Consider the following 13148-nt stretch of genomic DNA (forward strand, 5'->3'; position numbering starts at 1 on the left):
GGGGAATGGTTCTGAAATGCAAAGTAGCCTACATCCTTTTGGTGTCTGTTTACAGATGCGTGGCACAATGTGGAACTGTGAGTGAGTTAGGACAACATAGTCTATCATTGTAGGGCAGCGGCACCTAGACACACACACACATCATTTAAACACAGGGCTTATCTTGTTTTCTAGATGTTACAACTATTCTACTTGACAACTTTAAACTTTTTTTGTTTGAGTAGGTGGCTGATGCTATGCTGAGTATCAAAACCTCACAGGTAAAGAATGTATTGATTCACATTGATTCATTAATCTGGCTTGCAAATTAGTCAAGAGGCTGAGACAAATCACTTGGAGAGGGACAAGATTTAAACATTCCAAATAATGTTGGCTGTTCTGCTCTGTCATTTTCATACCATGTGACACTGTTTCATGTGAATTAATTTCCTTATAGCATTTTTCTTTGTGCCTGTACTGTAAGTATGCTCAAGTATCAGTGTTTGTTTCCGCTGGATTCATGTAGCAGTGGAGCTGCGAGAAGTATCTTCCCTCAGCCAACAAGACGATTAAGGAACAGCAAAATCAGACAACCCCAAATGAAAAATAGTTTAGGTCAGCTTGTGTTATATGCGAGAGAAGAAAAAAAACATTAAAAAGTGCTGTTTGAATAGAAATAGTGCTACATAACATAGAACCATATAGCTCAAAACTTCTAACTTTTTTTGTTTTTCCACAACACTCTAGACTTTTTTGTTGTTGCATCCATTCGGATAGCAAAGAACCTTCTCCAAGAAAAGGGTTATTTGTTTGAGTAGAACTAATGCTATATACCAGGAATGGGGTCAATTCCATTTAAATTCCAGTCAATTCAGGAAGTAGGTCTACACTGAAATATCCTAATTTTCTTCAAAGCTTTTCATTTAGGAAGATTTGGAATAGGATTTGGTTACTTCCTGAATTTAAACGGAATTGACCCCAAACCTACTATAGAACACAGGTGGTTGGTGGTACCTTAATTGGGGAGGACGGGCTCATGGTAATGACTGTAGAGGAAGCGGTAGAATGGTATCAAATACATCAAACACATGGTTTCCATGTGTTTGATGCCATTCCATTCGCTACGTTCCAACCATTATTATGAGCCATCCTCCCCTCAGCAGCCTCCATTGCTATAGAACCATTAATCACTTCAAATAACCTCTCAAGAACCATGTTTTTAAGTGTATCCCAATCTCCAAGTCCAACAGCCAAAGTTGCTTCATTACCTTCACAATTTCTATATTTACACTCTTATGGGATAGTGTGGAGCACTTTAATGAAATAATATCAAGCTACCCTCATTCATAAAGCGGACAAATGTAGGCCAATAGCGAAACACAAAGGCAATAAATAGCACTACCACACAAAAGTTAAAGGCAAATGTAAGTAAATGGCGGCAATTGTAGATTTCAGCACCATGTACAGCTACAAAACCTGGATACCGAGATCTGACATTCCGTACCACATGGCAGTGGACAGTGCCGCGGCAGTCACAGGTGAAGCTGGGACTGGGGAAGACGCTTAGGAAGCAAAAATACAGAAGGGTTTTTATTGGCTATATCCACAGATTATCCATTATACTGACCAGATACTCTAGTGGCCACTAACAATGAAAATAAATGTCTTCAAAAATGGAAGGCAATCGGGAGGAGGCAACCACCATGACATCCTCTCCATAGATACTGTATGTAATTACGAGATGGTCTTGTCTCCGCCCTAACAATGGGAGACGTTGTCCCAAAGGCGTGAAGGCAGGCGATCCGCTTATCGGTCTGCTTATCTCTGTATTCCCGTGTGGACAGATTTTGACGGGAGTGGACCCTCTTCTTCTCTGCCCTCTCCCTCACTGTCATTACCAATTAATACTTTTTACACAGACTTATACACATCTTGGACATTTACTTTTGCTTTGTGAACATAAGGAATGGGAATTGCTTTTTGTGTCAGTGTCAAGAGTGAACCTCGTATTTGCGTTCACAAAGGGGAGAAAGCTTGCTAGCTAGCAATGTAGCTAGATTCAAAATCGACCTGCTGATAAGGTGAAATAGCTAATATATCTTGCTAGATATGAAGTGATATGTTGTGTTTGCTATTTAGTTGTAAATATGTATGCAAGTGTTATAGCTACTACTGTATGTATTACTTGTTTTGATTCATTGTTTTTAAGCCACGTTAGCATCTAGCTAGCTACTGATAGTGTAGCTGGCTGACTGCGCCATGCATTGGTTTGTTTCATTTGAATATAAATAAAATGTTTCTAAAAAAATTTAAGCAAACTATATGTATCCTTGACGTTGTTATATTGTGTTATATTTCTGATGTCTGTGATCTGAAAGCCACGTATCTGAATTATTCAGATGAAATGTGTCCATATAATGGTCTTTTAGTGCCACCTAGTATCAGTTGTAACTGTGAATGCTACATCAGCCTATGGCTGAGCTCAGTTGAGAAGTGTGTCATTTTGTCGGATGATAGCTATGAAGTATGCCGCCATCAGAGGCTATCGCTTGTGTATCTTGGCTACATTAGTATTTACATTTGGTGAAAATTGTTAGTCAATTTCGGTTAATAACCTATGTCACTGGTTGTTGGAGTTATCTGTTGTATGTTGAACTTGGGCTTCATCAAGTTTTATTTGTGAATAAATCTGGCTTTGATAATAGCCAGTGCTTACCCAGCCACCAACCTCATTGTACCTGATTGTCTCAGAGGAATTCTGTGCAGGTTTGTGGAGAGAATGTATCCCGTCACCACAGCAGACATCCAGTTCCTCCCTCGCCCTGGCCGACCAGCTCAAGATCTTGGTCAAGAGCTGGGTGAAAGAGCTGGAGATCTTGTCTGCGCCCACGTAGGAGGCCACTAACGGTTGGGATACATGCTCTGTAGTGAGCATGAGGCCAATGACCGGTTGGGATACATTTTCTGTGGGGAGTATCAGCGGATGTTCTCTTTGGACTGTAGCTTGCCCCTCAAATTCTTCACTGAGAACCGGGAGAGGTATCTCCGGGTGGCAGACATGATTCTCGGGATGTTGCTGGGTCAGTTTAACCTCGGGCTAACCTGCTCCGCCAAACACCAACGTCAAGCTCCATAACGTCAACCTGGACACTGAGGCTGATGAGTAACTCTGACAGAGAGCACTCTGACAGATGCCTTCATCTGTCATATCTTGGTGCCTTGTAGTCGAGGCATTCAACTGGCCAGTGTTTAGAACCTAAGCTTTGCATTTGTTTACCTTCTGTGAGACTGTGTCCCTCTCCTTAGTCTTTCCAGAGACTGTTGCTTCTGGTTGCTGTCGCCGCCCACTTAAAGTATCAGGATGTCACCTCAGTGGTTACCCAGCAGGTCACCACAGACTTTACCTCCCCAACATCCTTCCGGATGCAGAGGCTGGTGCTGTAGTTGTGGTGCCCTTCGTCTCTGTTGACACAGAGGCTGCTGAGTAATACTGCCATGTCTTTTGTCAGGATATATTGGTGTCTTTCAACTGGCTCATGTTTAGAACCTAGGTTTAGAATTGTTTTACATTCTGTGAGACTCTCTCTCCTTGGTCTTTCCGGAAGATCCTCCAAACCGAGCGAAGAAAGGGGCAGTCCAACGATTTTTAAGCAGACTTTGGAGGGCAGTTTGCTGATGCGCCCGGCAGGAAGAGAATGAGTAGCTTAAATGCCGTACTCATCACACTCACCTGCTCCGCCCATTCAGTATTCAATTTAACGTTAGGACCACAATTTAATTAAATTCATTCTTTGCATATGGTTGCCTTCAATCTTCTTTTTTTCCTGCTCACTTTGCCAAAGTGCCATACAATACCAGAAATAGTCCAGAACATCCACGGTATAGCGCTATTGAAATTTAAAGCCAATTTTCCCACATTCGTGGAGACTGCATTCATGGTAAACACTGCATATTTTGACTCCTGGTGTCCATGTGTCTGATACCATTCCGGCCATTACTATGAGTAGTCCTCCCAAGATAAGCAGAATGTTATTATGCAGACCAGAGCTGTGTTCGAATACTCGTACTAACCATACTATTTGTGACGTGAATTGAGTACATAGTATGCTTATTGGTCATAGTATGGATATAAACTCAGCAAAAAAAGAAAAATCCCTTTTTCAGGACCCTGTCTTTCAAAGATAATTTGTAAAAATCCAAATCACTTCAGATCTTCATTGTAAAGGTTTTAAACACTGTTTTCCATGCTTTTTCAATGAACCATAAACAATTAATGAACATGCACCTGTGGAACGGTCGTTAAGACACTAACAGCTTTCAACGGTAGGCAATGAAGGTCACAGTTATGAAAACGTAGGACACTAAAGAGGCCTTTCTACTGACTCTGAAAAACAAAAATATGCCCAGGGTCCCTGCTCATCTGCATGAACGTGCCTTAGGCATGCTGCAAGGAGGCATGAGGACTACAGATGTGGCCAGGGCAATACATTTCAATGTCCGTACTGTGAGACGCACAGGATCTGTACATCCGAACATCACACCTGCGGGACAGGTACAGGATGGCAACAACAACTGCCCGAGTTACACCAGGAACGCACAATCCCTCCATCAGTGCTCAGACTGTCCACAATAGGCTGAAAGAAGCTGGACTGAGGGCTAGTAGGCCTGTTGTAAGGCAAGTCCTCACCATCACCGGCAACAACGTCGCCTATGGCCACAAACCCACCGTTGTTGGATCAGACAGGACTAGCAAAAATTGCTCTTCACTGACGAGTTGCGGTTTTGTCTCACCAGGGGTGATGGTCGGATTTGTGTTTATTGATGAAGGAATGAGCATTACACCGAGGCCTGTACTCTGGAGCGGGATCGATTTGGAGGTGGAGGGTCCGTCATGGTCTGGGGCGGTGTGTTACAGCGTCATCGGACTGAGCTTGTTGTCATTGCAGGSAATCTCAACGCTGTGCGTTACAGGGAAGACATCCTCCTCCCTCATGTGGTACCCTTCCTGCAGGCTCATCCTGACATGACACTCCAGCACGACAATGCCACCAGCCATACTGCTCGTTCTGTGCGTGATTTCCTGCAAGACAGGAATGTCAGTGTTCTGCCATGGCCAGCAAAGAGCCCAGATCTCAATCGCATTGAGCACGTCTGGGACCTGTTGGATCGGAGGGTGAGGGCTAGGGCCATTCCCCTCAGAAATGTCCGGGAACTTGCAGGTGCCAGGAACTTGCAGGTGCCTTAATACAATTTGTTAGCTACGCTATCCTTACGAATTGCATAGCATTACAGCAGTAGGTACCGGTATGTTAGCTAGCTACCTAACGTTAGTTGGCTACTAATACATCGAATTTGCCAGGCAGTATTATTAACTATCTGCTATCTAACTAACTACCCAAAGTTTATTGACTTGATTATTCACATCATTCTTAGCTAAGTGGTATAGTTGTTGTGAGTTTCAATGGACATTTTTCATTCTGGCTATCTACTTCAATTTCAGAGCGCTCTCGCGCAGAATAACTGTTGAATATGGCCGGTGTCAGTAAATGTCGTAAAAAAAACGTAATTAAATTGTTGCGAGCAGCACATTTACAGTCACCAATGCTCTGGATAACATGAAAACAGCCTAACCAGCTCTGCTAGGGCGAGTAAAATGGTGAGGTATCTGTCATTTGTGTCTGGAAGTAGCTAGCCAATGTTAGCCAGTTAGTTCTTCCGTTGAAGGCTCGGGTCAACCCTACTCCTCAGCCAAGAGTGTCCAGTGTGCGCTCTGAATGCTCCGAATTTATGAATGGACAATCTGACAATGCTCTGGATTTACGAGCGCCCACAGCGCACTCTGGCACTCCAGATTGAATTTACAAACACAACCTGAAATCGTAAAATGTTTAGCTAGTAATTTGTTATGCTAACAAAATAGCAAAAGGTTGCATAGCAACAGCATCAACTTCCGGTAGACAGGCGAAGCTCTAGTACGCTCAACTGAAACGATATCGTTCGTTTACAGTATACTAAAATTAACTAATAGTATGTAGTATACAGTATGTTAGTATGGGTATTCAAACACAGCGATGGTTAAAATGGTATGCACATGTTCAGTGCGTGATATTGGAAGTATGTATCTGATTGGATACGCATAGCTTTATTGGTAGGCCCTCATTGGTTGATGGCAAGGGTATTCAAGTGTGCTACCTTTGAGCGTGTGCAGATGGACTTAGCTTGGAACCAGCTAGGTTGTATCCACTGTCATGTTGGAAATAAACCATCTTCATGATGTTAATGCTTTGTTCTGTCGAGTTTCTCTTTGCAATAACTAAAAAGAACCCGCTTCCTTTAACCCTTGATGCAACAATGGTGGGATCTTTTTGTGTCTGTAAAATGTATTATGCAAGAAAAGGCGCTGGTAACGCATTTATGTGCAAATATATTGATATAATAACCATCATATTAAAGTAAACTTGGAGTCATGCGAAGATATGGTGTTGGTGTGTGGTCCTCCCACTACGACTTGGGAAACCATGCAGTTTATTAGGCTACAGATGAAATAAATTATGAATATCACATGGTGGTGAAAGTGCACAGTGATGAGCTTGATGCTCCTTTCCAATAAGTACTGTGGGTCATGGTGACATGATGATTGACACTTGACTGCCATTTGACATATACAAATATTCTTGCTCTTATCCAAAATAATCTCATAATGTAGATTAGCCTACCTGCACTGTATTTGGGCTCCCGAGTGACGCAGCGGTCTAAGGCACTGCATCTCAGTGCTAGAGGCATCACTACAGACCCTGGTTCGATTCCAGGCTGTGTCACAACCGGCCGTGATTGGGGGTCCCATAGGGCGGCACACAACTGGCCCAGTGTCGTTCGGGTTAGGGTTTGGCCGGGGTAGGCTTTCATTGTAATTAAGAATTTGTTCTTAACTGACTTGGTTACTTAAATAAAGGTTAAAAAAATATATAATAACTCTGTGAACTGTTGGCTAGAGTGCATGTGACAAGACCAGAGTAGGCACATTTAATACAATAGTTTTTGTAACAAAACTATCCATATGCTTTAAAATGCGATGGAAACACATTGGACTTTATATTTTTGGGGGGTAAATGAAACCTGAAGTGAAAGTACATGTGCACTGTAATCATGCAATGATTTCTGAGAGAACCAATCAAAGCTCAAGCCAATTGTTGCTGGAATATAGCACCAACAAACTGACTCATGTCCAGATTAGTGTGTCACAACTCTCCCTCAAGGTGTACCACGTGAGTCGCATCAGCCCGGCTACCGGTCTTGGCCCAGGGACCTCAAACCTCACCTGAGGCCAATGGAGATGCTTGACTTCATAAATTATTCCCAAATAAACTCTACTCCCCTGCCTAGTTTCAGTCTTAGACATACAGTAGGTGTTTACAGTGCATTCAGAAAGTATTCAGACCCCTTTACTTTTTCCACATTTTGTTACATTAGTCTTATTCTAAAATGTATAAAATTGTATTTTTTTTTCATCAATGTACGCACATGCAAATGTATTAAAAATAAAATAAACTGAAATATCACATTTTATTAAAAAAATAATTTCACCTTTATTTAACCAGGTAGGCCAGTTGAGAACAAGTTCTAATTTACAACTGCGACCTTGCCAAGATATAGCAAAGCAGTGCGACACAAACAACAACACAGAGTTACACATAAATAAAAGTACAGTCGTTAACACAAAAGAAAAGAAAAATCTATGTACAGCATGTGCAAATCTAAAAGAGTAGGGAGGTAGGCAATAAATAGACCCTAGAAGGGAAAATAATTACAATTTAGCATTAATACTGGAGTGATAGATGTGCAGATGATGATGATGTGCAAGTAGAGATACTGGGGTGCAAAAGAGCAAGAGGGTAAGTAATAATATGGGGATGAGGTAGTCGGGTGTGCTATTTACAGATGGGCTGTGTACAGGAACAGCGATCGGTAAGCTGCTCAGATAGCTGATGCTTAAAGTTAAAGAGGGAGATATAAGACTTCAGCTTCAGTGATTTTTGCAATTCGTTCCAGTCATTGGCAGCCGAGAACTGTAAGGAAAGGCGGCCAAAGGAAGTGTTGGCTTTGGGGATGACCAGTGCAATATACCTGCTGGAGCACGTGCTACGGGTGGGTGTTGCTATGGTGACCAGTGAGCTGAGATAAGGTGGGGCTTTACCTAGCAAAGACTTATAGATGACCTGGAGCCAGTGGGTTTGGCGACGGATATGTAGTGAGGGCCAGCCAACAAGAGCATACAGGTCGCAGTGGTGGGTAGTATATGGGGCTTTGGTGACAAAACGGATGGCACTGTGATAGACTATATCCAGTTTGCTGAGTAGAGTGTTGGAGGCTATTTTGTAAATGACATCGCCAAAGTCGAGGATCGGTAGGATAGTCAGTTTTACATGGGTATGTTTGGTGGCATGAGTGAAGGAGGCTTTGTTGTGAAATAGGAAGCCGATTCTAGATTTAATTTTGGATTGGAGATGCTTAATGTGAGTCTGGAAGGAGAGTTTACAGTCTAACCAGACACCTATGTATTTATAGTTGTTCACATATTCTAGGTCAAAACCGTCCAGAGTAGTGATGCTAGTCGGACAGGAGGGTGCGGGCAGCAATCGGTTGAAGAGCATGCACTTAGTTTTACTAGCATTTAAAAGCAGTTGGAGGCCACGAAAGGAGTGTTTTATATGTTGTTGATGCTCGTTTGGAGGTTTGTTAACCTCTCTTGTGTACGTGAGACGTTAGCGTCCCACCTCTTCAACAGCCAGTGAAACTGCTGGGCGCCAAATTCAAATACAGAAATACTTATTATAAAAATTCAGAAACCATACCTATTTTACATAGGTTTAAAGATGAACTTCTTGTGAATCCAACCACGGTGTCAGATTTTAAAAATGCTTTACGGCGAAAGCATACCTTACGATTATTTGAGAACATACCCCACTAGACAAATCATTACAAACAGTAACCAGCCAAGTAGAACAGTTACACAAGTCAGAAATAGAGATAAAATTAATCCCTTACCTTTGATGATCTTCATATGGTTGCACTCAGCAGACATTCATCTACTCAATAAATGTTCCTTTTGTTCGATAAAGTCTCTTTATATCCAAAAACCTCTGTTTTGTTCGCGCGTTTTCTTCAGTAATCCACAGGCTCAAACGCAGTCAAAACAGGAAGACAAAAAAATCCAAATTGTATCCGTAAAGTTCATAGAAACATGTCAAACGATGTTTATATTCAATCCTCAGGTTGTTTTTAGCCTAAATAATCGATAATATTTCAACCGGATAATAACGTTGTCAATTTAAAAGGTAAACAAGAAACGCACTCTCTCGGTCTCGCGCATGAAAAGTCTCTGTGACACTTTAGGGTCCACTCATTCAGACTGCTCTTACTTCTTCATTTTTCAGAATACAAGCCTGAAACAATTTCTAAAGACTGTTGACATCTAGTGGAAGGCATAGAAACTGCAAATTGAGTCCTAAGTCAATGGATACTGTAATGGCATTGAATAGAAATCTACAAAACCAAAAAAATAACTACTTCCTGAATGGATTTTCTCAGGTTTTCGCCTACCAAATCAGTTCTGTTATACTCACAGACACTATTTTAACAGTTTTGGAAACTGTAGAGTGTTTTCTATCCACATCTACCAGTTATATGCATATCATATCTTCTGGGCCCGAGAAGCAGGCAGTTTAATTTGGGCATGCATTTCATCCAAAATTCCAAATGCTGCCCCCTACCCTAGAGAAGTTAACACAGTGTCCAAAGAAGGGCCAGACGTATACAGAATGGTGTCGTCTGCGTAGAGGTGGATCAGAGAATCACCAGCAGCAAGAGCGACATCATTGATATATATAGAGAAAAGAGTCGGCCCGAGAATTGAACCCTGTGGCACCCCCATAGAGACTGCCAGAGGTCCGGACAACAGGCCCTCCGATATGACACACTGAACTCTATCTGAGAAGTAGTTGGTGAACCAGGCGAGGCAGTCATTTGAGAAACCAAGGCTATTGAGTCTGCCGATAAGAATGCAGTGATTGACCAGAGTCGAAAGCCTTGGCCAGGTCGATGAAGACGGCTGCACAGTATTGTATTTTATCGATGGCAGTTATGATATCGTTTAGGACCTTGAGCGTGGCTGAGGTGCACCCATGACCAGCTCTGAAACCAGATTGCATAGTGGAGAAGGTACGGTGGGATTCGAAATGGTCGGTGATTTGTTTATTAACTTAGCTTTCGAATATTTTAGAAAGGCAGGGCAGGATGGATATAGGTCTATAAGAGTTTGGGTCTAGAGTGTCTCCCCCTTTGAAGAGGGGGATGACCGCGCCAGCTTTCCAATCTTTGGGGATCTTAGACAATACGAAAAAGAGGTTGAATAGGCTAGTAATAGGGGTTGCAACAATTTCTGCGGATAATTTTAGAAAGATTGTCTAGCCCAGCTGATTTGTAGGGATCCGGATTTTGCAGGTCTTTCAGAACATCAGCTGTCTGGAGGAGAAACGGGGGGGGGGGGGGGGTGTGGACAAGTTGCTGCAGGGGGTGCTGAGATGTTGACCGGGGTAGGGGTAGCCAGGTGGCAAGCATGGCCAGCCGTGGAAAAATGCTTATTGAAATGATTGATTATCGTAGATTTATCGGTGGTGACAGTGTTTCCTATCCTCAGTGCAGTGGGCAGCTGGGAGGGGGTGCTCTTATCCTCCATGGACTTTACAGTGTCACTTATTAAGTATTCAGACCCTTTACTCAGTACTTTGTTGAAGCACCTTTGGCAGCGATTACAGCCTTGAGTCTTCTTGGGTATGAAGCTACAAGCTTGGCACACCTGTATTTGGGGAGTTTCTCCCATTCTTCTCTGCAGATCTTTTCCAGCTCTGTCAGGTTGGATGGGGAGCGTTGCTGCACAGCTATTTTCAGGTCTCTCCAGAGATGTTAGATCAGGTTCAAGTCCGCGTTCTGGCTGGGCCACTCAAGGACATTCATAAGCCACTGTGTTGTCTTGGCTCTGTGCTTAGGCTCGTTTTCCTGTTGGAATGAGAACCTTCTCCCCAGTCTGAGGTCCTGAGCACTCTGGAGCAGGTTTTCATCAAGGATCTCTCTGTACTTTGCTCCGATCATCTTTCCCTCAATCCTGACTAGTCTCCCTGCCGCAGAAAAACATCCCCACAGTACGATGCTGCCACCACCATGCTTCACCGTAGGGATGGTGCCAGGTTTCCTCCAGACATGATACTTGGCATTCAGGCCAAAGAGTTCAATCTTGGTTTCATCAGACCAGAGAATCTTGTTTCTCATGGCTTAAGCCTGATGAATTTACTGTGTTAAATGAGGCCTCACCTCCTGGTTACACTAGTGACCACGCAAAGGTGGAGGTGTTGCTAATATTTACGATAGCAAATTTCAATTTACCAAAAAAAAACGATGTTTTCGTCTTTTGAGCTTCTAGTCATGAAATCTACACAGCCTACTCAATCACTTTTTATAGCTACTGTTTACAGGCCTCCTGGGCCATATACAGCGTTCCTCACTGAGTTCCCTGAATTTCTATCAGACCTAGCAGATAATATTCACATTTTTGGTGACTTTAATATTCACATGGAAAAGTCCACAGACCCACTCCAAAAGGCTTTCGGAGCCATCATCGACTCAATGGGTTTTGTACAACATGTCTCCGGACCTACTCACTGCCACAGTCATACTCTGGACCTAGTTTTGTCCCATGGAATAAATGTTGTGGATCTTAATGTTTTCCCTCATAATCCTGGACTATCGGACCACCATTTTATTACGTTTGCAATCGCAACAAATAATCTGCTCAGACCCCAACCAAGGATCATCAAAAGTCTGCCCTTCCAGACTCCCTCTGCCTACCCAAGGATGTCAGAGGACAAAATCAGTTTAAACTCAATTTAACCTTGCGCAATACCCTAGATGCAGTCGCACCCCTAAAAACTAAAAACATTTGTCATAAGAAACTAGCTCCCTGGTATACAGAAAATACCCGAGCTCTGAAGCAAGCTTCCAGAAAATTGGAATGGAAATGGCGCCACACCAAACTGGACGTCTTTCGACTAGCTTGGAAAGACAGTACCGTGCAGTATCGAAGAGCCCTCACTGCTGCTGGATCATCCTACTTTTCCAACTTAATTGAGGAAAATAAGAACAATCCAAAATTTCTTTTTGATACTGTCGCAAAGTTAACTAAAAAGCCGCATTCCCCAAGAGAGGATGGCTTTCACTTCAGCAGTGATAAATTCATGAACTTCTTTGAGGAAAAGATCATGATCATTAGAAAGCAAATTACGGACTCCTCTTTAAATCTGCATATTCCTCCAAAGCTCAGTTGTCCTGAGTCTGCACAACTCTGCCAGGACCTAGGATCAAGGGAGACACTCAAGTGTTTTAGTACTATATCTCTTGACACAATGATGAAAATAATCATGGCCTCTAAACCTTCAAGCTGCATACTGGACCTTATTCCAACAAAACTACTGAAAGAGCTGCTTCCTGTGCTTGGCCCTCCTATGTTGAACATAATAAAGGACTCTCTATCCACCGGATGTGTACAAAACTCACTGAGAGTGGCAGGAATAAAGCCTCTCTTGAAAAAGCCAAACCTTGACCCAGAAAATATAAAAAACTATCGGCCTATATCGAATCTCCCATTCCTCTAAAATAAAAATGGAAAAAGCTGTTGCACAGCATCTCACTGCCTTCCTGAAGACAAACAATGTATACGAAATGCTTCAGTCTGGTTTTAGACCCCATCATAGCACTGAGACTGCACTTGTGAAGGTGGTAAATGACCTTTTAATGGCGTCAGACCGAGGATCTGCATCTGTCCTCGTGCTCCTAGACCTTAGTGCTGCTTTTGATACCATCGATCACCACATTCTTTTGGAGAGATTGTAAACTCAAATTGGTCTACACGGAAAAGTTCTGGCCTGGTTTAGATCTTATCTGTCGGAAAGATATCAGTTTGTCTCTGTGGATGGTTTGTCCTCCAAATCAACTGTAAATTTCGGTGTTCCTCAAGGTTCCGTTTTAGGACCACTATTGTTTTCACTATATATTTTACCTCTTGGGGATGTCATTCGAAAACATAATGTTAACTTTCACTGCTATGCGGATGACACACA

Source organism: Salvelinus sp. IW2-2015, linkage group LG4q.1:29 (genome assembly GCF_002910315.2).
Source record: "Salvelinus sp. IW2-2015 linkage group LG4q.1:29, ASM291031v2, whole genome shotgun sequence".
Taxonomy (NCBI): domain Eukaryota; kingdom Metazoa; phylum Chordata; class Actinopteri; order Salmoniformes; family Salmonidae; genus Salvelinus; species Salvelinus sp. IW2-2015.